Raw genomic sequence first — 23597 nt, 5'->3', positions numbered from 1 at the left:
AGAACTTGAATTACCTCGTACAGTGGAGCAGGCCCTTAAGGCAAAGATAGACAGATTCTTGATTAGTACGGGTGTCGGAGGTAATGGGGAGAGGGCAGGAGAATGGGGTTAGGAGGGAGAGATAGATCAGCCATGGTTGAATGGCGGAGTAGACTTGATGGGCCGAATGGCCTAATTCTTACTCCTGTTCCTTATGACATGTGTGACCCAGGAACCAAGCATCCTTTCTGACTAATCCCGATTGTCTTGAGGGTGGGGTGCTGCTAATGTTGGACATTCCACACGGCTAGAGATATATGACCTTGTCATGCTCCAAAGCTCTCCTGCTTGCTTTAGTTTGTGTGGATAAAATATGACCCTACACCTGGCCATACAGGAGAGCACCAGAAACTCACGTGGCTAACTGCTGCGTTGATCTGTACCTTTGATAAGCTGCTGCCTGTATGTACACTGAGACACTGCTGAGAAGCCAAAATGTTTATTTTGCTAAGTGCTTGGGGATTTGGGCATCTGCTTAATGACAGGGTAACAACGGTAACAGAAATAGGGTTTTCCAGACAATTCAGTGCCTGTCAGACCAACATCATTGATGCCCATTGAAGTGGCCATACTTGATGATAATGACTTCGAAATCACAACCATAATACACAATCATGAATCACAACCATAATACACAATAAATCCGATAATTTGCTGTAATATCAAATTCAATTAAAAAAAAATTATGCCTAATCAGAATGGACTCCTTCAAACCACCAATTCAAATTTGCAGAACAAATGTAGTTTGGTGATTCAGTCATTGTGAAGCATTTACTTGGTTGTTACCCACTCAGATCTATACTACTTTCTCTGCAGAGTCAATCTGAAAGACTCTTAGTGTTAAAACGGCAATACTTAGGGGCCTGTCCCACTTTCACGACCTAATTCACGACCTTTTTTACTCGTGGACGTTTTTCATCATGTTGAAGAAATGCCCCGACCTACTTGATGCCACGAGTACCTACGACTAGCATCATGACCTGCTACGACCTACCCACGACCTCATGACAACCATGCTGCGAGAATGAGTCAAGGGAAAACTCAGCAGAGGTCGTGAATTAGGTCGTGAAAGTGGGACAGGCCCTTTACTGATCACATCCACAATGCCAACCATGCCACATAGCCAGGTGGGTATAAAATAGGACTACTAATGTTGAATGGAGACATTGTAATTGGCAGCACCAGTAGATAGTGGAGAAGAAGACCTATGATATATTTGTCTTCATCGGTCGGGGCATTGAGTACAAGAGTCAGGAAGTCCCGATGCAGCTCAATAACACCTAATGTTAGATCGCATTTGGAGTCTTGCATACAGTTCTGGTTGCCCCATTTCAAGACGATTGTGGAGGCTTTGGGGAGGGTGCAGAAGATGTTTAGCAGAACGCTGCCTGGATTATGGGGAAATTACGCACAAAGAGAGGTAGAACAAACTTGGATTGTTTTCTCCGCAATGCTGGAGGTTGATGGGGATATCAAATAGATTGTGTGTAAAATTATGGGAGGCATAGGTTGGGTAGACAGTCAGAACCTTTTCCCAGGGTGGTCATGTTAAACATTTATGGGGGAATGGCTTGAAGGGGAGAAAGACAACGTTTACAGGAGATGTGTGGGGCAAGTGTTTTAAACAGAGGGCGGTGAGTGCCTGCCAAGGGTGGTGGTGGAGGCAGATATGATAGTGCAATTCTAGAGACTTTTAGGTGGGCACATAAAGTGCGGACCCGTTGGGCTGAAGGGCCTGTTGCCGCGCTGTATCTCTAAACTAAACTGAATCCCCAGCGACCCGCTTCCCCATCCAGAAAGAAGACTAAGGGGGAAGGGCTGGGAGGGAAGATCAGAAGATCACTGGTGGTACAGCAGGACCAAATGCTGATTACTGAAATTCTACCAGATACTTCCATCAGAAGGGTGAGAAATTGGACAAGTGGCACAGAGTGAAGTTGCAACTACTGAAATGAGTGGAGTTTGCACGTATTCCCTGTGACCACATGGGTCCCCCCCCCCCCCCCCCCCCCCGCACAAATAGACACAAAATGTTGGAGTAACTCAGCGGGACAAGCAGCATCACTGGAAAGAAGGAATGGGGGACGTTTACGGTCGTGATCCTTCTTCAGACATTCCGGCATTCCGGCTTTCCCTCCCACATCCCAAAGATGTGCGGGTTGGGAGGTTAATTGGAAGCTGTAGATTGTCCCTGGTTTGTAGGTGCATGGTAGAGTCTTGGGAGGGGAAGTTGATGGGAATGTCGGGAGAATTAAATGGGATCAGTGTAGAATTAGTGTAAAGGTGCGGTTGATGGTCAGCGGCGATTCAGTGGGCCGAAGGACCTGTTTCTGTGCCGTATCTCTCCATGGCTATCAGGGACCACTTTGATTCATGGCCCATCTTCTTGGCATATTCTGGGCTGGACCAGCTACAGGAGCCCCAGTTAGGGGCAAAGCTGACCTACTTCTCTACCCTATTAACCTGCTACACTTTGGGCATCTCTTCTCCTCTGCACCCGTTCATTCTTTCCCGCTGCTGCTCCTCGAGCTGCCGTCTCTACTGGCTCGATCGGTGATCTCCAGCTGCGAAAGGACTTCCGCAGCCTTGTTCTGTCCCAAAGCCTGCGCGCTCATAAAATCGAGCCCTTTTGCCAGCCACAGAGAGCTGACGGGCAAAAGGTTGTAAGGGCTTTTGATTGAAAGATACACTGAGTCCACTCTGACCACCGATCACCCGTTCAAACTAGTTCTATGTTTAGTTTAGTTTTAGTTTAGAGATACAGCGTGGGAACAGGCCCTTCGGCCCATCGGGTCCAGCGGTCCCCTACACGGGGGACAATGTTTTTACATTTACAGTACCAAGTCAATTAACCTACAAACCTGTACGTCTTTGGAATGTGGGAGAAAACTGAAGATCTCTGAGAAAACCCACGCAGGTCACGGGGAGAACGTACAAACTCCGTACAGACAGCACCCGTAGTCGAGATTGAACCAGAGTCTCCGGCGCTGCAAGCGCTGTGAGGCAGCAACTCTACCGCCTTTATCTGCTTCTTAGCGAGTCCACCCACAAGATTAGAAGTTGTCAAGCCAGAGCTGAACACACTTCCCGGCATCTGCATACAATGGTGTCTGTCTTGTGCTTCTTGTGCGTGGGTGGTGGAGAGATTGGTGGATACAGGGCCGTGACGTGAACGCTCTTTCCTTGACTCCTGCCGCCCTCCATGGGCAAAGCTGACATGGTTTCTCACTGTTATCCTGTTATGCTGACCCGTTGTCTTACTTTTGCATTCACCTCCTACACACTAGGGACAGACCATTAACTCAACAGCCCGCACATCTTTGGGATGTGGGAGGAATTCAGAGCACCTGGAGGAATTCGGAGCACCTGGTCACTGGGACAACATGCACACTCCACAGTCAACACCCAAGGTCACGATTGAACCCGGGTCACAAGTTCACAAGTTATAGGGGTAGAATTAAGGCCCTGTCCCACGATGCGAGTTTACCTAAGAGCTCTCCCGAGTTAAAAAAAAAATCTAACTTGTGGTAAGTACGTAGAATCTACGTAGCGGGTACGTCGGAGCTCGTGGATGTCCCGTAGCGGCTCGTAATGCTAACAGCAGGTACTCGGGAAATGCGGAAACTCGTGAAGTTTTTTCAACACTGTGAGAAATTTCCAAGAGGAAAAAAATACTTGTGATGAAGTACCACGAGTTTGATTTTTTTTTTAAAACTCGGGAGAGCTCTTGGGTAAACTTGCATCGTGGGACAGGGGCTTAAGGCCAGTTGGCCCATCGAGTCCAACCCGCCATTTAATTGGCCGATCTCAGCCTCCTAATCCCATTTTTCTGCCTTCTCCCATAACCCTTGACACCCGTTCTAATCAAGAACTTGTCTATCTCTGCCTTAAAAATACCCACTGACTTGTGTCCCTGGCACTGTGAGGCAACAGCCCTAACAGCCGCACTACTGTGACCTCAGCACCTCCCTAAATAAATATAAACACTCTCGCTGGCTCCTTGGAATCCTTTGCCACCACATCCTGCTGAGGCCTGTTGTCCTTGGACCATCCTGCTCCAAATTGTGGCGGAGAGACGCAGCCAAAACCATGTGTTCAGTTCCTTTGAGTGAGGCTGGACTTCCCCCCCCTCAGAGTTACTAACTCAGCAGGCTGCTGCATTAAAGTGGTGGGCGTGCGTTTTTTACTGTTTGCTTTCAGAGTCACAGAGAGATACAACCCATGAACTGGACCTTCGGCCCACCAAGCCCCCGCAGCCATCAAACATCCATATAATAATCATGGTGACATGGGTAGGACAGGTTTGGAGGGATATGGACCAAACGTGGGCAGGTGGGACCATTGTAGCTGGGACATGTTGGCCGGTGTGGGCAAGTTGAGCTGAAGGACCTGTTTCCACACTGTGACTATGACTCTATAAAGTATATCTCGTTACATCAGTCCCTTTTTTATATTCTTCCCACATTCCCCTCAACTTTCCCCAGACTCCACCACTGATTTATACTGGGCATAATTTAGAGAGGTTTTTCATAGGTCAAACCTATGTCTCCCAGTTAGATTTCCCTCTGCTCTGATGAGAAGTTTCTCCCCATTGACCAGTCCTTCGTGGTGGCGTGGATTATATCCGGCAGCTTCCTGTCCAACAGCTTGGTGGGAATATTAACCGCGGCCGGCCGGCCATGCCCTTCAACATGGCACACATTGCACCTCCCGGCATCCGGACACAGCAAAGTCACAGCACGCTTTGTGCCCTGGCCTCACATATTGTGTAGGAAGGAACTGCAGATGCTGGTTTACACCAAAGATAGACACAAAATGCTGGAGCAACTCAGCAGGAGAGACAGCATCCTGATCCACACTACCCCTGATAGTGTGACCCCCCCCCCCTTTACTGTGCCCAACCCTCACACTCCCCCCGTGACTGTGACCCCCCCCTCAGATGCTTGCTGGTCCTGATGCTGGGAGTGTTTGTGGATTGGCTTGAGGCAGCAGCCTGCCATTACTGCTTCCGCTGAAGGTAGACACGAAATGCTGGAGTAACTCAGCGGGACAGACAGCATCTCTGGAGAGAAGGAATGGGCGTTGTCTTTGACGTAAATGGGTGTTTGATGGCCAGCGTAGGCTTGGTGGGCCGAATGGCCTGTTTATGGGTTGGATCCCTCTGTGACTCTGAACACAAGCGTCACCCATTCGCTCTGTCCAGAGATGCTGCCAGTCCGCTGTCATACACTGGGGCTTGGCCTGCAATGTTCTAGAGTCACAGAGTCATAGAATGATAGAGCGATAGAGTGTGGAAACAGGCCCTTCGGCCCACTAGTCCCACTTGCCTGCTTTCGGTCCATATCCCTCAAAACCTGTCCTATCCAGGTACCTGTCCAACTGTTTCTTAAATGTTGGGATAGTCCCAGCCTCAACTACCTCCTCTGGCAGCTTGTTCCTTACACCCACCACACATTGTGTGAAAAAGGTACCTCTCGGATTCCTATTAAATCTTTTCCCTTCACCTTGAACCTATGTCCTCTGGTCCTCGATTCCCCTACTCTGGGAAAAAGACTGTGCATCTACCCAATCTATTCCTCTCATGATTATGTATACATCTACAAGATCTCCCCTCATACTCCTAAGCTCCATGGAATAGAGACCCAGCCTACTCAACCTCTCCCTATAGCTCACAACCTCTAGTCACGGCAACATCCTCATAAATATTTTCAGAACCCTTTCATGCTTAACAATGTCTTTCCTATAACATGATGGCCAGAACTGAACACAATACTCTAAATGCAGTCTTATACAACTGCAATATGACCTCCCAACTTCTATACTCAAGTTATGAACGAGAGTTCATGATCTACTCTCATGAGTCAGGAGATCATGAACTCAAATCCCTACAAACGACCCTGGCATTTATGAATGAATAAGTTTATTGGCCAAGTATTCACATACAAGGAATTTGCCTTGGTGCTCTGCCCGCAAGTGACAACATGACCTACAGTGACAGTTAGGAATGACATATAAAACATTAAGCATTAACGATAAAACATTATTGATTAAACAGGTGAATTGAATAAAAACCAGAGCAAAAGGAGGCTACAGATTTTTTGTTATTGTAGAGCAACTACTCGTGGAAAAAAGCTGTTTTTATGTCTGGCTGTGGCAGCTTTGACAGTCCGGAGTCGCCTTCCAGAGTGAAGTGATTCAAAGAGTTTGTGGCCAGGGTGAGAAGGGTCAGAGATGATCTTACCCGCTCGCTTCCTGGCCCTTGCAGTGTACAGTTCGTCAATGTAGGGAAGGTTGCAGCCTTCTCAGTTGATCGGACGATTCGCTGCAGCCTCCAGGTGTCGTGCTTGGTGGCTCAGCCAAACCAGAACATGATGGAGAAGGTGAGGACAGACTCTACAATGGCCCTATAGAATTGCAGCCAATCTCAGTACAACATTGTGTGTAAGAAGGAACTGCAGATGCTGGTTTAAATCGAAGATAGACACAAAGTGCTGGAGTAACTCAGCGGGACAGGCAGCATCTCTGGAGCGAAGTTCATTGCATTGTTTGCTGTTAGTGGGAGCTTGCTGTTAGTGGGAGCTTGCTGTGCACAGATTAGCAGCTGCATTCCCCATATTAACCCAAGCGGCTTCCCCTCACTGGCTGTAAATCACTCCAGGTAAATCACTCCCGAGGATGTGACAGGCCCTATATAAATCTTTCTTACGAGCAACCAAAGAGCTACATTTCTGGTGAGATGGATGGCGGGGGTGATTAACGCTGGCGGTCAGTGTTTTTCCTCTTGCCGAGGCTCCAGGCCGTGATGTTTATCTGCACTGTGGCCGACCTCAGCAGCTGCTGGTATGATAACAGCTCCAGTGACCCTGGGCCTCCGCTGTACGGGGGACCATCCGAGCCTTCACAGGAGGTGATCTAATCGCCAGGGCAGACGAGTAGGGTCACAGCTGGGACTAAAGCCACCAAGAGCCACCTCCTACTCGGACCGGCTCCTCCAATCTCCAGCTCGAAATCCTGTGGACTCCTAAGTTGCCGAATTGGGAGCTGGTAAAGGCTGGATCTGGGGTCTTCAAGGAGGACGGACTTGACATCTGGACCCCAGAACCAGGGGGCACAATTTAAGAATATGGGGTAGGCCATTTAGGACTGAGATGAGGAAAAATGTTTTCACCCAGAGAGTTGTGAATCTGTGGAATTCTCTGCCACAGAAGACAGTGGAGGTTTTCAAGAGAGAGTTAGATTTAGCTCTCAGGGCTAACGGAATCAAGGGATATGGGGAAAAGGCAGGAACGGGGTACTGATTTTGGATGATCAGCCATGATCATATTGAATGGTGGTGCTGGCTCGAAGGGCCGAATGGCCTACTCCTGCACCTAGTTTCTATGTTTCTATTTCTCAACCAAATAGGCTTACAGGTAAGTGTGAAACAAGGTGTATGATTTGGATGAATGTTAACACAAGGTACTATAGATACTGAACACAAAGTGCTGGAGTAACTCAGCAAGTCAGGCAACATTTACAATGAACATGGACAGGCGATGTTTTGGGTCAGGATCCTTTTTCAAACTAGAAATAGAAACAGGGAACTACAGATACTGGTTTACGAAAACAGACACAAAGTGTGGAGCAACTCAGCAGATCAGGCAGCATCTTTGGAGAACATGGGTAGGAAACGGTTCGTTCGAGCCCTCCTTCAGACTGATTGTGGGGGTGGGGAGGAAGAAAGTTGGGAGAGAGGAGGGCAGGATAAAGCTTGACAGGTACTGGGTTGATAGAGTGAGGAAGGTTTTTGATAGGCAGATAGTTGGGCAAAGCCCAGAGATGAAAAGATTGAAGGAGTGAGACAAAAGTATTGAAGAGTTGCGAATTGTGAAGCCAGAGGAAGGAATGTAGATGGAAGAGGAGGGGGAGGGGAGAAATAGATGTGAATCTAGGTGGGGCACAGGAGCGATGGGTGGGGGTGAAAGAAGGGGATGGGGAGAATAAGGTCGGGGGATTGTAATTATGTTCGTATCGTTAGGTTGTAAGCTCGCCAAGCGGAATGTGAGGTGTTATTCCTCCAGTTTGTGCGTGGCCTCACTCTGGCAATCAAGGTGACCGGGACAGAAATGGTCCACGCAGGCAGCATCTAAAGTCAGGATCGAACCCGAGTCTCTGGCGCTGTGAGGAGACAGCTCTGCCAGCTGAGGTAGGAAATGAAAATGTCTAGAAGGAGCAGATTCTATGAGGGAGTTTGTGTTTTTACGGATGTTGCATTGTATCAGGCTCTCTTCCCGGTAATGATGTAGGCTTATCCCTGCTTCATTTTATACCTGGCCATCCAGGTATAACCCCTTAGTTATGTTCGTTTAGAATGCTGGACAGTTCTGAATCCCATGCCCACAAATGTACCTGAAAGGTGTGCCTTATGACTGTCCCGATTCCAACCCTCATCTAGACCTTCAGGCCAATTTGCAGTGGCCAACAAATCTACCAACCTGCACACCTTTGGGATGTGAGAGGAAACTGGAGTACATACAGGAAGCCCATGCAGACACAAGGATAACATGCAAACTCCACACTGACAGTACCCAAGGTCAGGATTGAACCCAGGTCACTCGAGCTATAAGGTCGAGGCTAAATTATCTGCACCAAGAGGAGGTCTTAGCCCAACGTTGCCTATCCATATCCTCCAGGGATGCTGCCTGAACTGTTGCGTTACTCCAGCACTTTGTACTCTACACAAAATTCCAGCACCTGCAATTCCTTGTGCCCACTGTGTCTCCCTCTCTGTTATAAATCTGGCATTGAGATGGTGGGGCAACCAGCTGGAGTATTGAATGGTCCAGGTCATTTGAAACGTTAACTGTTTTTCTTTCGCCAAAGATGACGCCTGACCTGCTGAGTGTTTCCTGCATTTCCTGTTTTTATTTCAGATCTGAAGCATCTGCAGTTTTGTTATTTGTTGTTTATTGTTAACATGAGACTTTGGATTGCATTGGCTCCAGTCAACAAAAATGGTTATGACAATCAAAATGCATGGATTTTCACCCCTAAGTCCCTCTGCTCTACTTCAGCGACTCTCAGACACAGTGATGGAAATCGCTATCAAAATATGGAGGGGACCAGGGGACAGGGAGGACACAACTTCTTGGCGGCCGCACGCGCATGCGCACACTCACATACACACGCGAGGCTTCGGAGGCGTCTGCCATGGGCCCTGTGAACGGTAATTACATCTCAATCCAGTGCTAAATGCAGCTCAACTCTGCCTGCCTCGCCGGGTTAACCTACAGCCCTGCCTGGACTGACGGAATACCAGTCCAGAGCCGTGGAGCTAGCGCTGCTTCTCCGCACTGGCTGTAAGCCTGGGCCATATTTCCCTTAAGTCCAGGCAGGGCTGTAGGTTAACCCGGCGGGACAGGCTGAGTTGGGCTGGGTTTATCGCTACTTCTCTGCGCTGGCTGTGGGCCTGGGGGCACCGCGCCCGTCTGACTCCCGACGTCTCTGGCCACCCCTGGGCGTGGGGAGGGAGGGGCACTGGGGTGGGGACGGGGATGGTCCAGTGGCAATTTGGCAGCGATTGCAGCGTCGGAGAGCCGGCCGGGATCGATCCTGGCTGCGGATGAGGCACAGGTCTGTGTCCAGGGCTGCCGTTGTGACCCAATGACCTGGGCACGTCTCCCTCCTCCAATCACCGCGGTCTATCCTCAGTCCCACCCCCCTACTTTCGCGTCTGACCGACACCTCCCTCCTCCAATTATCGCTCTGAATCATCATGTCCCGCCCCCATTGCCTGCTGACCGGCGTCCCTCTCGTCCAATCGGCCCTCGATCAGCAGCCCCACTCCCAGTCTCGCGGAAAGTGGAGATTTCACCGGGTTTTAAAATCTGGATTACAAAAAGTTGGGGGGTAAATGTCCCCCACCTCTCAAAACAGAGGGGGAACGTGTCCCCCCGGGATTTCCGCCATTGCTCAGTCAGATAGAGGGACCCTTCATAATTTCACTCCACCTTAGCTCCAGGTAGTCCACTTCTAGTTTTATCTTTGCCCTTCTCACCCCCCTCAGCTGCTCTCTCTTCCATAGGCTACAATCTAGACAGGTCATGCAGTATCCCTGGTCTCCTACTCATTCGGACATTAATAAAGGGTTTAAAACCAAGGTGAGTATGAATTTTTTCCCTGGTAGTCAATCTCTGGAATTCCCTGCACTGGAGTGTTGTGGAAGCGAGATTATCGGGAGTATTTAAAGAGGAGGCAGATATATTTTTTACGAGTCGGTGAAATGAAGGGCTACATGGATTTGGATCAATGGAGGAGATGAGGTCTGGGGGCAGATTAGCAATAATCATATCGGACGGTGGGACAGGCCTGAGGGGCCGAGTGGCCCACTCCTGGTTCTCGTGAACACAGAAACTAATTTTCAGACGCTCAAGCAAAGAAATAGACCGGAGACGGTTACAGTGAAATGTAACTGATCCGTGATTTAATTTGTGAAAGGTCTCCACAGAATAAAGGCTTCTGCTGGCAGAAGGTTTGAGAACAAGAGGAACAAGAGGAGGCACGTTCAAGGAACTTGGCAAAAGAAACAGAGACAAGATGTGGAGTTTGGCTACATAACAAGTTACGTTGATGAAGGTTTCTCTGAGCTGAGGCAACATTCCCCGAGAGGTGGGAGAACCAGATTCCGTCATAAATTTCAACAGGGAATTAAATAATATCTTGAACAGCAACAAGTTTCTGAGCTAGGGATAAATTGGATGGGATTAAATGAATACTCTTTTCACGAGCCAGCATATGGATGATGGCAGGAAGGTTGTCGTATGCAGCGTACTATTTCATAATGCAACCAGATTTATAATACAAGGTCTTTGCTCATGGCTGTTGGAACACTGTTGGTAAGGCAAAGGTCGGACTCAGCGAGTTAGCTGGGAAGCAGAGAGGAGGCGATACAGGCTACCAGATTACCAAGCAAGAATAAAGCCAGCACTGACTTTAGTGGGAAGGAGTGATTAAAGAGAAAGGGAGGCTGCAACTTCATGAGAGATAGTGACTTGGTCAGACAGCTGGAGGTCACAAAGATGTGCAGAATCTCTGGGTTTTCTGGAAAAATTTGACTCAAGGACTTACAGCTGTTTTGGAACTTCCAGAAGCATCTTTTAAAGGGTCCATGCATTGACATAATTAAGGCAGAACTATGAAGAGGGGAATGTTGATGAATGGTATAAATGGAATGATGATGAATCTATAAACAGTAAGCTTCAACTCCAGAGTGTACATGGCATTAAAGATTTTAAGCATAGTGTATACATGTGTACACTGCATTGATGTTGGATTTTTTTATTATTATCACATGTACACAGATACACCTAAAAAAAAATGTTTGCTTTCTATCCAGTCAAAACATACAATACATGAGTACATTCAAGTATAACAGTTAGTGTAAAGGGAAATGTACCAGATTGCAGAATACTGTGTAGTGTTACTACATTATATCATTACAGCTACAGAGAAAGTGCAGATAAAAAAAGTGTAAGGGGCATAGTGAGGTAGGTTGGGGGATTAAGACTACACCCTGAGGTTATGAGAGGGTGTTGAATAGTCTGATAACAATGGGGAAAGAAGCTGTCCCTGAATCTGGTGGCACGTGCTTTAAAGTTTTTGTACCTTCGGCCTGACAGAAGTGGGGTAAAGAATGAATGATGGCAGTGTAACAGGTCCTTGATTATGTTGGCTATGCAGTCGATGATGAGGTGGGGTGGGCCTGTGTGATGGACTTGGCTACATCCACAATTCATTGCAATTTCTTGTGGTCTTGGGCCAGAGCTGTTGCCAAACCAAATTATGATGCATACTGTTAAGGGCCTGTCCCACTTGGCGATTTTTTCGGCTACTGCCAGCATCATTGACTGATGTATCAGGTCACCGAAAAAGTTGCGGCGTGATGCGGAGTGACGCGGTGGTGATGTGGCGTGATGCGGAGTGACGCGGTGGTGATGTGGCGTGATGCGGAGTGACGCGGTGGTGATGGGTGTAGGCGTGACTGCGAAGTAGAGGGAGTGACGCGGTTGGGTGATGCGGCGTGCTGCGGAGTGACGCACGGTGGTGACGCGGCACGGTGATGCGGCGTCGATGCGGAGTGACGCGGTGGGGTGACGCGGGCGTGATGCGGAGTGACGTCGTTGGTGAATGTGGAGTGATGCGGAGTGAATGCGGTGGTGACGCGGCGTGATGGCGGATAGTGACGCGGTGGTGATGTGGAGTGATGCGGAGTGACGCGGTGGTGACGCGGCGTGATGCGGAGTGACGCGGTGGTGATGCTGGAGTGATGCGGAGCCTGACGCGGTGGGGACGCCGTTCCGCCGTGACGCGGCGTGATGCGGAGTGACGCGGGTGGTGACGCGGCGTGATGCGGAGTGACGCTGTGTGGTGATGTGGAGTGACGCGGCGTGATGCGGAGTTGACGCGGTGGTGATGTGGCGTGATGCGGAAGTGACGCGGTGGGTGGTGTGGGAGTGATGCGGAGTGATGCGGTGGTGACGCGGCGTGCTGTAACGTGATGACGTATTGACGTGCGGTGCTTCCTCAAGTGTCGCAACATTTTTTTTGTCGCCGCTGGATTTTGAAATGTTCAAAATCTTTCAGCGACCCTGATACGTCAGTCAATGATGCCGGCAGTCACCGAAAAAATCGCCAAGTGGGACAGGCCCTTTAGGAAATTTTCCATGGTGCATCTGTAGAAGTTGGTAAGAGTCTTTGGAGGCATGCCACGGTTTATTAGTCTTCAGAGGAAGGAAAGGTGTTGGTGTGCTTTCTTGGTAAATGTGGCTGGTTCAGGATAAATTGATAAAGTGTGATTTATACCCAGGAACGTGAAGCTCTCAGCCATCTCCACTTCGGTACTGAAGTCAATAACTAGCTCCTTCATCTAGTTGACATTGAGGGAGAAGTTATTGTCCTGATAAAATGTTATGCCTGTCCCACTTAGGAAACCTGATCGGAAACCTCTTGAGACTTTGCGCCCCACCCAAGGTTTCAGTGCGGTTCCCGGATGTTGCAGGTGGATGCCGGAGGTTGCAGGTAGTGGAAGCAGGTAAGGAGACTGACAAAACCTCCGGGAACCGCACAGAAACCTTGGGTGGGGCACAAAGTCTCCAGAGGTTTCCATTCAAGATTCCTAAGTGGGACAGGGGCATAACTAATCCCTCTATCTCCCTCCTGTACTCTTTCGTCATTGATCAGGATCCGGTCAAGATTGTCCTGTGGGGTCACCTGCAAAGTTGTAGATGGAGTTAGGCGCAGGATTTGGCTACATAGTCGTGAGTGTATCGGGAGCGTACTGTGGGACTGGGAACGCACCCCTGCAGGGCACCAGTGTTGAGAATTATGATGAAGGAGAGTTTGCAACCTATCTTCACTGATTGTGGTTTATGGGTTAGGAAGTCAAGGCTCCAGTGGCAGAGGGGTGTGTGTGCTGACTGCTAGTTCTAAGAGTTTGGACATGAGATTGGTAGCGAGTGGAACTGCAGTCAATACAAAGAGGCAAAAATACTGAGGGCTTGAGTAACTCAGCAGGTCAAGCACCATTTGACAGAAACAGAAACATTAAAAAAAATCTGAAACAGGAGAGAGAGAGCGGATATTGGGGAGGAGTTACCAAAAATTCAAAGCTCACACCAATGGATTGTATGCTACCCAAGCTAGATATGAGTTACTGTTACTTCGGTTTGCACGTGGTCTCAACTGGCAATGGAGGAGGCCCAGGACTGAAAGAATGATATGGGAATAGGAAGGTAAGTTAAAATGGTAAGCAACCGGGAGATCAAAAGTGATAGGAGTAGAATTGGGCCATTTGGCCCATCAAGTCTACTCCACCATACAATCATGGCTGATCTGTCTCACCCTCCTAACCTCATTCTCCTGCCTTCTCCCCACAACCTCTGACACCCGTATTAATCAAGAATCTATCTATCTCTCTGTTACGACTCCCGAATGCAAGTACTTCAGAGCCGCGTAACACAAGTCAAAAACCAGGTTCAAGTTCAAAAACAGTTTTAATTATTCATTGGAACACAAAACCCAAACCTGATTTAAACAACCCAGTCAGGGATATGGATAAACCGACAAACAATTTAACAATGCTCCAGCCAGCCACGCAATGGGCCGTCGAACCGGAGACTCCAAAACCTGCCCAAAGAGATACAACCCTGAAACCAAAATACACGAAAACTCTAAGGTCAGCCCTTATCCGTCCCAATTCAATATCTGTTAACAAGGAATGGTGAAAATACACAAAGTTCTATGCCATGTGGTCAGGCTTCCTCGGCCCACACCAGCAGTCTGCTCATCAGTCAGGGTCGACGAAGAAGAGAGAGAATCCTGGGAAGCTCTGGTATTTATACTTCAGATGAGTCACCCGTCACCTGACGCAGCTTGGCCAATCGGGTACAGGAGCCTTTAACCCCTCGATTCCAGACTCACAGCCACGAGGCCTGCACTTGGGATAGAAACAGAGAAAGGTAAGTACATAGCATTCACCAGGAGGGGGAAGCGCCTAACACTCTCCCTTAAAAATATCCACTGACTTGGCCTCCACAGGCTTCTGTGGCAAAGAATTCCACAGATTCATCACCCTCTGACTAAATACATTTCTCCTCATCTCCTTCCTAAATGAACATCCTTTAATTCTGAGGCTATGGCCTCTAGTCAAAGACTCTCCCACTAGTGGAAACATCCTCTCCACATCCAGTCGATCCAAGCTTTTCACTATTCTTTATGTTTCAATGAGGTGAGTACAGGCCCAGTGTTCATCATATGTTAACCTACTCATTCCTGGGATCATTCTTGTACACCTCCTCTGGACCCTCTCCAGAGCCAGCACGTCCTTCCTCAGATATCAGATCAGAGATCCAGCAGGCTTTACCGAATAGTTTTGGTGAAATGGTCGCACAAGGGTTTGGTGAAATGGTCGCCTAGTCTACGCTTGGTCTCGCCAATGTAAAGAGGTCACATCAGGAGTACCCGAATAAGTAGATGAGGTTTTAAGAGGTGCACGTGAACATCTTGGATTGAGATAAGGGAAGAGGTGTTGGGACATGTTACATCTCCTGCAGTTACAGATGAAAATCTGACATAGATATACTTATTATCCAATGTTCCAGTGATGAGTGTGGGGGTAGGGAAAGGAAATTAAAAATCTGAGAGTCATTTAGGTTTAAGTATAAAAATGGACCATAAAAGCTTATAAACATTTGTATGTAGAACACGATTGGCAAAGCTAATATGGGTCCCTTGCATACTGGGGCAGAAGTAATTATGCTGGGGAAAAAGGTATATTCATGTCACCACCAGAATCAGGGACAATTTCTTCCCAGCTGTTATCAGGCAACTGAATCATCCTACCACACCCAGCGAGCAGTGCTGAACTACTATTTACCTCATTGATGACCCTCGGACTATCCTTGATCAGACTTTTTTGGCTTTACCTTGCACTAAACGTTATTCCCTTATCATGTATCTGTACACTGTAAATGGCTCGATTGTAATCATGTATTGTCTTTCTGCTGATTCTGTTTTTCGCTGTACCTCGGTACATGTGACAATAAACTAAACTGAAATGAAGGGAAAAATTACACACAGTGGAGGGCTACAGATCCAGAAAGAGTCCAAAAGTGGATACATCTCCACTATCTGATATTCTGCATCCCATAGTTTTGAATGGAAAAATGTGAGGCAAATGTTGAGAGAAGATATGGAAAGGTAGAATATTTTCTGAATGATACAAAATGGAAAGCAGTTGTTTGCAGAGGGACCTGGGTGTCATTGAACACAAAACCATGAGAGTTAAGGAAAGAACTGCAGATGCTGGTTTAAATCGAAGGTAGACACAAAATGCTGGAATAACTCAGTGGGCCAGGCAGCATCTCTGGCTTCAGGGTTACTGAGTTACTCCAGCATTTTTTGTCTACCCTGAGAGTTAATATGCAAGGTGAGCAAGCAATTAAAAAGGCAAATCATATCCTGCTCTTCACTATAAAACAGTTTGAACATGGTTCCTGCAATTCCCGTTGCTTTAGTCTCGCAACCAGTGAGCTGTTTAGAATCTAACGTGAGCAGGATACAATCGCGATCCTTTAAAAGGTGCAACAGTTATTCATTATCCACAATTTCTCGCACTGTAAATCTGTCTCAAGGGCTAGACACAAAATGCTGGAGTAACTCAGCGGAAAAGGCAGCATCTCTGGAGAGAAGGAATGGGTGACGTTTCGGGTCGAGACCCTTCGTCAGACTAGTCAGGGGAAAGGGAAAGGAGAGATATAGACAGTGATGTCAATCCTTTCCCTTTCCCCTGGCTAGTCTGAAGAAGGGTCTCGACCCGATACGTCACCCATTCCTTCTCTCCAGAGATGCTGCCTGTACCGCTGAGTTACTTCAGCATTTTGTATCTACCTTTGGTTTATATGAGCATCTGCAGTTCCTTCCTGCACATTCAGGGGCAGAGGCAAAGCTTTTCACCAATTGTTATGTATTTGAGCTTGGGTAGGGAATAAGGCTGGGAGAGCTGCCAAATTGTAATTAATACAATAACAGTAGAACAGTAGGAATGTTAAAAGGGGATCTGTCTTTCATTAATAACAAGGCAGCCTTGGTTCTCTGGTGACATATGATATCTATGAGGAGAGGGAGAAGGCCATGGGATGGGCCAGCACAGGGGTACAGTTGGTAGAGCATCTGCCTCACAACTCCGGTGACCCAGGTTCAATCCTGACCTCGGGCGCTGCCTGTGTGGAGTTTGCATGTTCGCCCTTTGACCCCTTGTGTTTCCTCTGGGTGCTCCAGTTTAGAAACATAGAAAGTCATTCGGCCCTTCGAGCCAGCATCGCCATTCAATATGATCATGGCTGATCATCCACAATCAGTACCCCGTTCCTGCTTTCTCCCCATATCCCTTGATCCCGTTAGCCCTGAGAGGGCTCCTCCCCATCCCGAAGATGTGTGCATCAGTAGGTTAACTGGCCATTGTAAATTGTCCCCAGTGTGTAGAGTGCTGGGGGTTGATGGAAATATGGGGAATTATGTAGCATTAGTGTAAATGGGAGGTTGAAGGTCAGCACAGGCTCAGTGGGCTGGAGGGCCTGTTTCCGTGCTCTATGACTCTTAGTTTAGTTAGGTTTGGCGATGCAGCGTGGACCCAGGCCCTCTGGCCCACTGTGTACACGCTGATCACCGACCTCCTGCCCACACATTCCATGCTATCCCACCTTCCCACCCACTCCTTGCACACTAGAGGCAATTTACACAGGCCGATTAACCTAAAAACCCACACGTCTTTGGGAAGCGAGAGGAAACCCGAGCACCCAGAGAAAACCCATGCAATCACAGGGAAAATGTATTAATTCCACACAGACGGCACCTAAGGTCAGGATCGAACCATGGTGGTTCGACCTCTGGCACTGTGAGGCAGACCTCTACCATCCTTGCCTCTGGGCCGCCCTAGCTGTGCCTCTGTGCCACCCTAGATGTGCCTCTATGATATCATCAGGGCTGCCAACCCTCACGCATCGAGCGTGAGAGTCACGCATTTCATGAAATTCTCACGCTCTCACGCTGATGACAGAAGTTCTCACGCTCAATAAACCCTTTCACAAGAGACATCAATCCCGTCATATCTTAGCTTTCAGGGTCAAATAATCTCAGTTTGTTCGAAAAGTCATAGTCTTTCTGTCCTGGTAACACCTGTGAAAATGTTGTTAGGCACTCTTGCTCTGCCTGATGTGAATACTTGAAGCAATTTTTTTAATTAACCAGACGCATGCCCTGCGGTTCAGTAAGTTTTACTGAAGGATGGAATTGCAACACAGGCACGGGATATTTGGACCCACCTGCCCAATTCAGCTTGTGCCAGCCATGTGTTCAGTTAACGAGTCTCCACTGGAGAATTCAGTGGAATTCAACATGAATATCAATACAAACACATGGTTGAAAAAATACGTTTCATGGAGTCATGCATCACAGAGACCGGCCCCTCAGCCCACTGAGTCTGCATCAACTCCTAACCACACATTTACACTAATCCTACACTATTCCCATTTTATCCTTATCATATTTGCATCAGCTCTCGCTAAGATTCCATCACTCACCTACACATTTACAGCAGCCAATAAACCCAATAACTCGCATGTCTTTAGAATGTGGGAGGAAATGAAGCACATGTATAGAAGATGGGAGGTCATCTTGCAGTTGTATAAGACGTTGGCGAGGCCGCATTTAGAATATCGTGTGTTCAGTTCTGGGCACCACGTTATCGGAAAGATGTTGTCAAGCTGGAAAGGGTGCAGAGAAGATTTACGAGGATGTTGCCAGGACTCAAGGGTCTGAGCTATAGGAAGAGGTTGAGTAGACTGGGACTATTCCCTGGAGTGCAGGCGGATGAGGGGTGATCTTATGGAGGTGTATAAAATCATGAGAGGAATAGATTGGGTAGATGCACAGAGTCTCTTGCCCAGAGTAGGGGAATCAAGTCCCAGAGGATTCAAGATTCAAGAGAGTTTATTGTCATGTGTCCCAGATAGGACAATTAAATTCTTGCTTTGCTTCAGCACAACAGAATTATAGACGGCATGAATACAGAACAGATCAGTGTGTCCATATATCATTGTATAAATATATACACACATGAATAAATAAAACAGATAAAGTGCAAATAAACAGATAATGGGCTATTAATGTTCAGAGTTTAGTTTGAGTTGAGTTCAATAGCCTGATGGCTGTGGGGAAGAAGCTGTTTCTGAATCTGGACGTTGCAGTCTTCAGGCTCCTGTACCTTCTACCTGAAGGTAGCGGGGAGATGAGTGTGTGGCCAGGATGGTGTGGGTCCATAGGTTTAAGACGAGGGGGGAGCAATCTGAGGGGTAACTTTTTTAACAAAGGGCGGTGGGTGTATGGAGTGAGCTTCCAGAGGAGGTAGTTAAGGCAGGGACTTTTACAAGGTTTAAGAAACAGTTAGACATGGATAGGACAGGTTTGGAGGGATATGGACAGGTGGGACTAGTGTAGCTGGGACATGTTGGCCGGTGTGGGCAAGTTGGGCCGAAGGGCCTGTTTCCACACTGTTTTACTGTATGACTATTGTAGATTGCTGGAGTTGTGTGTTGGCAGATATGCCAGGACAGAAAGAGATCGTGGGATTGAAGAACACATTAGAACACAAAGTGCTGGAGTAACTCAGCTGATGATGAGGATCTAAAGAAGAGTACCCACTCAGAACATCACTTATCCATGTCCTCCACAGATGCAGCCTGACTAGCCGAGTTACTCCGGTACTTTGTGTTCTATGCAAAGGTTCGGGCATCTGCAGTTCCTTGTGTCTCCATTGAAGAACGTAGCCAAGGTTCAAAGTCTGTCTGCGAATCAACAGTTAACTTCTTCATCTACCAGTCCAATCTAACATTGAGTGTTGGCGTAATTCCTAGCTCAGCCACTGACCTCGAAAGTAAATTCCACAGCCTCACATGTGCGTAGGTCCCTCTGCTCTCTGCACCCTAATCTTGCATTCAAGGCTTCCTTCCAATGACGGGGAGGAAAAAAGAACAAGGAATGTCAACGCTCGCACAAATGGTCGAAGGGTAAAGTTGAAGTTACTTACCCGGATCCAGGAAAGACTGTCTACTCTATAGGTGAACTGGTGAACTAATGCTGTAAAAGGAAATGACTTTAATCCTGTGGCCGTTACTCAGTTCTCTTTACATGGGTGACCATAGAGAGAGAAGAAAGGAACAGCGAGAGTTCTTTTTTAACTTCCACATTCCCTTTCAAGACAGCTGAATAGGATTTATAGTCGATGGAACACATTTGAGGTTTGTTCTCTGTTGCAATGTAGAAATCACGGAGCCAGCCTGCACAACATTAGCCCCACACTTGGCAGTGCACTAATAACTGACTAATAGAGGAGAAATGATTCAGGCAAGAACGGCCAGCTTCTATTGAACAGTCCCAAGAAGGGTCTCGAACCAAAACGTCGCCGATTCCTTTTCTCCAGAGATGCTGCCTGACCCGCTGAGTTACTCTAGTCTTTAGTGTCTATCGATGGAACAACCTCGAGCACCAGCCCAGTCTCATGACAAATGGTGACAGAACCTTGGTTTTAAATAAGGTGTCGCCCGAGAAGTTGTGCCACAAAATAAGTGCTGATGGGCTAGCCAGTAAAATACCAGCGCCTACAGGTGGTGGAGCAGTCTCAAAGGATGGAGAATTGGTGATGGGAATACTTGGAGAATCAGGTGCTGACAGTAGTGAGGTTAGAGTAATCAGGGGTGAGGATGCTTTGGGAACAAAGGATATCATAAGCAGGAGAGCTTGGGAGAGCTGGAGGTTTAACAACCGTGGAGTGTGGAGGCTGAGAGGCCGATTAGGAGCAGGAGCTTGTGAGGGGCTATTGACTATAACCACTTGTGCTTCAGTTAAATAGGGTGAATGAGCAGGTCCTGCACGGTGCCTTGAAAATATCACAGAGAGGGCTTCTTGTGTGGAGTACGTGCATGTACATCGACTGCCACTTTAAGCGTCTGTGTTCTGGGTGTAGTGGCAACTGCTACACTACTACTCCAACTGGATCTGGGCGATCAGGCGGGGGCTGCCGAAATAAGTTTCTCTTACTGCAGAGGTCACTGTCCACCCACCCCGTGCTCCCTCCGGCCCAGCCTGCCCCGCTAGAGGTGGCCTGCAGCTGATGCAGCGGTCGGTAATGTGCCACCACAAGGGTATTCTCACAGGGCCTTCCTGGGGCAATAAGATGAAGTACAAGCAGGGAACTGCAGATGCAGGCTTATGAAGAAAAAAGACACAAGGGCTGAAGTAACTCAGCGGGTAAGGCAGCATCTCTGGAAAACATGGATAGGTGGCATAAAGACACAAGGTGCTGAAGTAACTCAGCGTGTAAGGCGGCATCTCTGGAAAACATGGATAGGTGACATTTTGAGCCGGGACCCTTCTTCAGAACAATTGTAAGAAGGAGGGGAAAGAAAGTTGGAAGGGGGAGGAAGGGCAAAGCCTGGCAGGTTACAGGTCGATACAGGTGAGAGGACGGGGGTTTTGATGGCAAATGGTTGGATAAAGGTCAGAGAGAAAAAGACAGAAGGTGTGAGACAAAAGGATTGAGGGGTTGAGGATTGTGAAGCTGGAGGAAGGAATGTGGGTGGGAGGAGACGGGAAGGGAGAACAAAGTTGTGTCTAATTAGGGCACAGTGAAGAGGGGGGGGGGATAGGGGAGTTGGGGGAAAAGGGGGAGGCGGGTTGAAGGAATCTTAAAATGGGCAATTCGATACTCATGCAGTTGGGTTGTAAACTCTCAAGCCGAATATGAGATGGTGCTCCAACAGTTTGCGTGTGGCCTCAATCATGCAATGGAGGAGGTCAGGGACAGAAAGGTCAGTCTGGGGATAGAAATGGGAGTGAAAATGGTTCGAAGCCAGGAGTTCCAGTAGGCCTTCTCGGTCTGAGTGCAAATAATTGCCAATAAGATGAGGTTGCAGGTTGAAGTAACCTGTGCCCTGATGTGTTGTGCCCTAGGAAGCCCTATGTGATCAGGGCCACTAGGGCAGACGACCTCTCAGGGCAAGACCAGCCCAGAGTAAAGCCACTTGCAAACCATTTCAATGGTGGGACTATGCCTGTGGGTGTTAAGATCAACATGACATCATAGTATGTAATCCTCACAAACAGGTCATCTACCAACTCTGGGCCTGTACTCGCTGGAGTGTAGAAGAATGAGGGGAGACCTCATTGAAACATACAGAATAGTGAAAGGCTTGGGTAGAGTGGATGTGGGGAGGATGTTTCCACTAGTGGGAGAGACTAGGACTAGATGTCATAGCCTCAGAATTAAAGGACGTTCTTTTGGGAAGGAGATGATAAATTTATTTCGTCAGAGGATGGTGAATCTGTGGAATTCTTTGCCTCAGAAGGCTGTGGAGGCCAAGTCAGTGGATATTGTTAAGGCAGAGATAGATAGATTCTTGATCAGTACGGGTGTCAGAGGTTATGGGGAGAAGGCAGGAGAATGGGGTTGGGAGAGAGAGATAGATCAGCCATGATTAAATGGTGGAGTAGACTTGATGGGCTGAATGGTCTAATTCTATTCCTATTCCTTATGACTTAGTTGTCAAGAGGTTCACATATCAGACAGGAGATGCCAAAGAACTATTCAAGAGTCATGAGTATTTAATTGTCATAGAAACACAGAAAATAGGTGCAGGAGTAGGCCATTCGGACCTTCGAGCCTGCACCGCCATTCAATATGATCATGGCTGATCATCCAACTCAGTATCCTGTATCTGCCTTCTCTCCATACCCCCTGATCCCTTTAGCCACAAGGGCCACATCTAACTCCCTCTTAAATATAGCCACTGAACTGGCCTCAACTACCTTCTGTGGCAGAGAATTCCACAGATTCACCACTCTCTGTGTTAAAAATGTTTTTCTCATCTCAGTCCTAAAAGATGAGAAATCTTTTTTTATCCTTAAACTGTGACCCCTTGTTCTGGTCTTCCCCAACATCGGGAACAATCTTCCTGCATCTAGCCTGTCCAACCCCTTAAGAATTTTATAAACTGTACACAATACTCCAGGTGTGGTCTCACCAAGGCCCTGTACAACTGCAGTAGAACCTCCCTGATCTTATACAAAAATCCTTTTGCTATGAATGCTAACATACCATTCGCTTTCTTCACTGCCTGCTGCACCTGCATGCCTACTTTCAATGACTGGTGTACCATGACACCCAGGTCTCGTTGCATCTCCCCTTTTCCTAATCGGCCACCATTCAGGTAATAGTCTACTTTCCTGTTCTTGCCACCAAAGTGGATAACCTCACATTTATCCACATTATACTACATCTGCTATGCATTTGCCCACTCACCCAGCCTATCCAAGTCACCTTGCAGCCTCCTAGCATCCTCCTCACAGCTAACACTGCCCCCCAGCTTCGTGTCATCCGCAAACTTGGAGATGATGCATTCAATTCCCTCGTCCAAATCATTAATATATATTGTAAATAGCTGGGGTCCCATGTGTATAGGGGCAGGAACAATGATTTTTTTTACTTGCTGCAGCTTTACAGGCACATTAAATATAACATAAAATATAAATATACATATACTACCTAATAGTGCAACCGTAGCAGTACCAAGTCCACAGTAGATCATTGCTGAAGTAGGTGAAACAATTAACTGCAGATGCTGGTTTACAAAAAAAAAGACATGATGTGCTGGAGTAACTCATCGAGTCAGGCAGTAGCATGCTACCTGTTGAGTTACTCCAGCACATTGTGCCTTTTTGTTGCTGAGGTAGGGTTGTGATTAGGGTTGTGATTAGGGGTGATTCGAGAGCCCCATGGTTACTGAGAAGAAGCTGCTCTTGAACCTTCAACCGTAGCAGTGAGTTGAGAGCGTGTACGAGGTGGGGTGGGTCTTTGATGATGTCAGTTGCCTTCTTGAGCAGCGCTTCCTGTAGATCCCTTCGACGGTGGTGAAGCCAATACCTGAGAAGGAGCAGGAAATGTCCACCACATTCTGCAGCTTCCGTCG

General features: G+C 47.7%; 1 long non-coding RNA gene across 1 annotated transcript; it reads left to right on the top strand.

Annotated features, from left to right (window-relative positions):
* Nucleotides 1-8040: 8040 nt before the first annotated feature.
* On the top strand, nucleotides 8041-21464 carry LOC116977309. The gene is made up of 3 exons (XR_004413167.1): nucleotides 8041-8129; nucleotides 9103-9107; nucleotides 21431-21464. It is a non-coding gene; the product is annotated as an uncharacterized LOC116977309 (long non-coding RNA).
* Nucleotides 21465-23597: the final 2133 nt, after the last annotated feature.

This window comes from Amblyraja radiata, chromosome 9 (assembly GCF_010909765.2).
Source record: "Amblyraja radiata isolate CabotCenter1 chromosome 9, sAmbRad1.1.pri, whole genome shotgun sequence".
In the NCBI taxonomy this organism is placed as follows: Eukaryota; Metazoa; Chordata; class Chondrichthyes; order Rajiformes; family Rajidae; genus Amblyraja; species Amblyraja radiata.
This window is presented reverse-complemented; position numbering and strand designations above follow the sequence as displayed.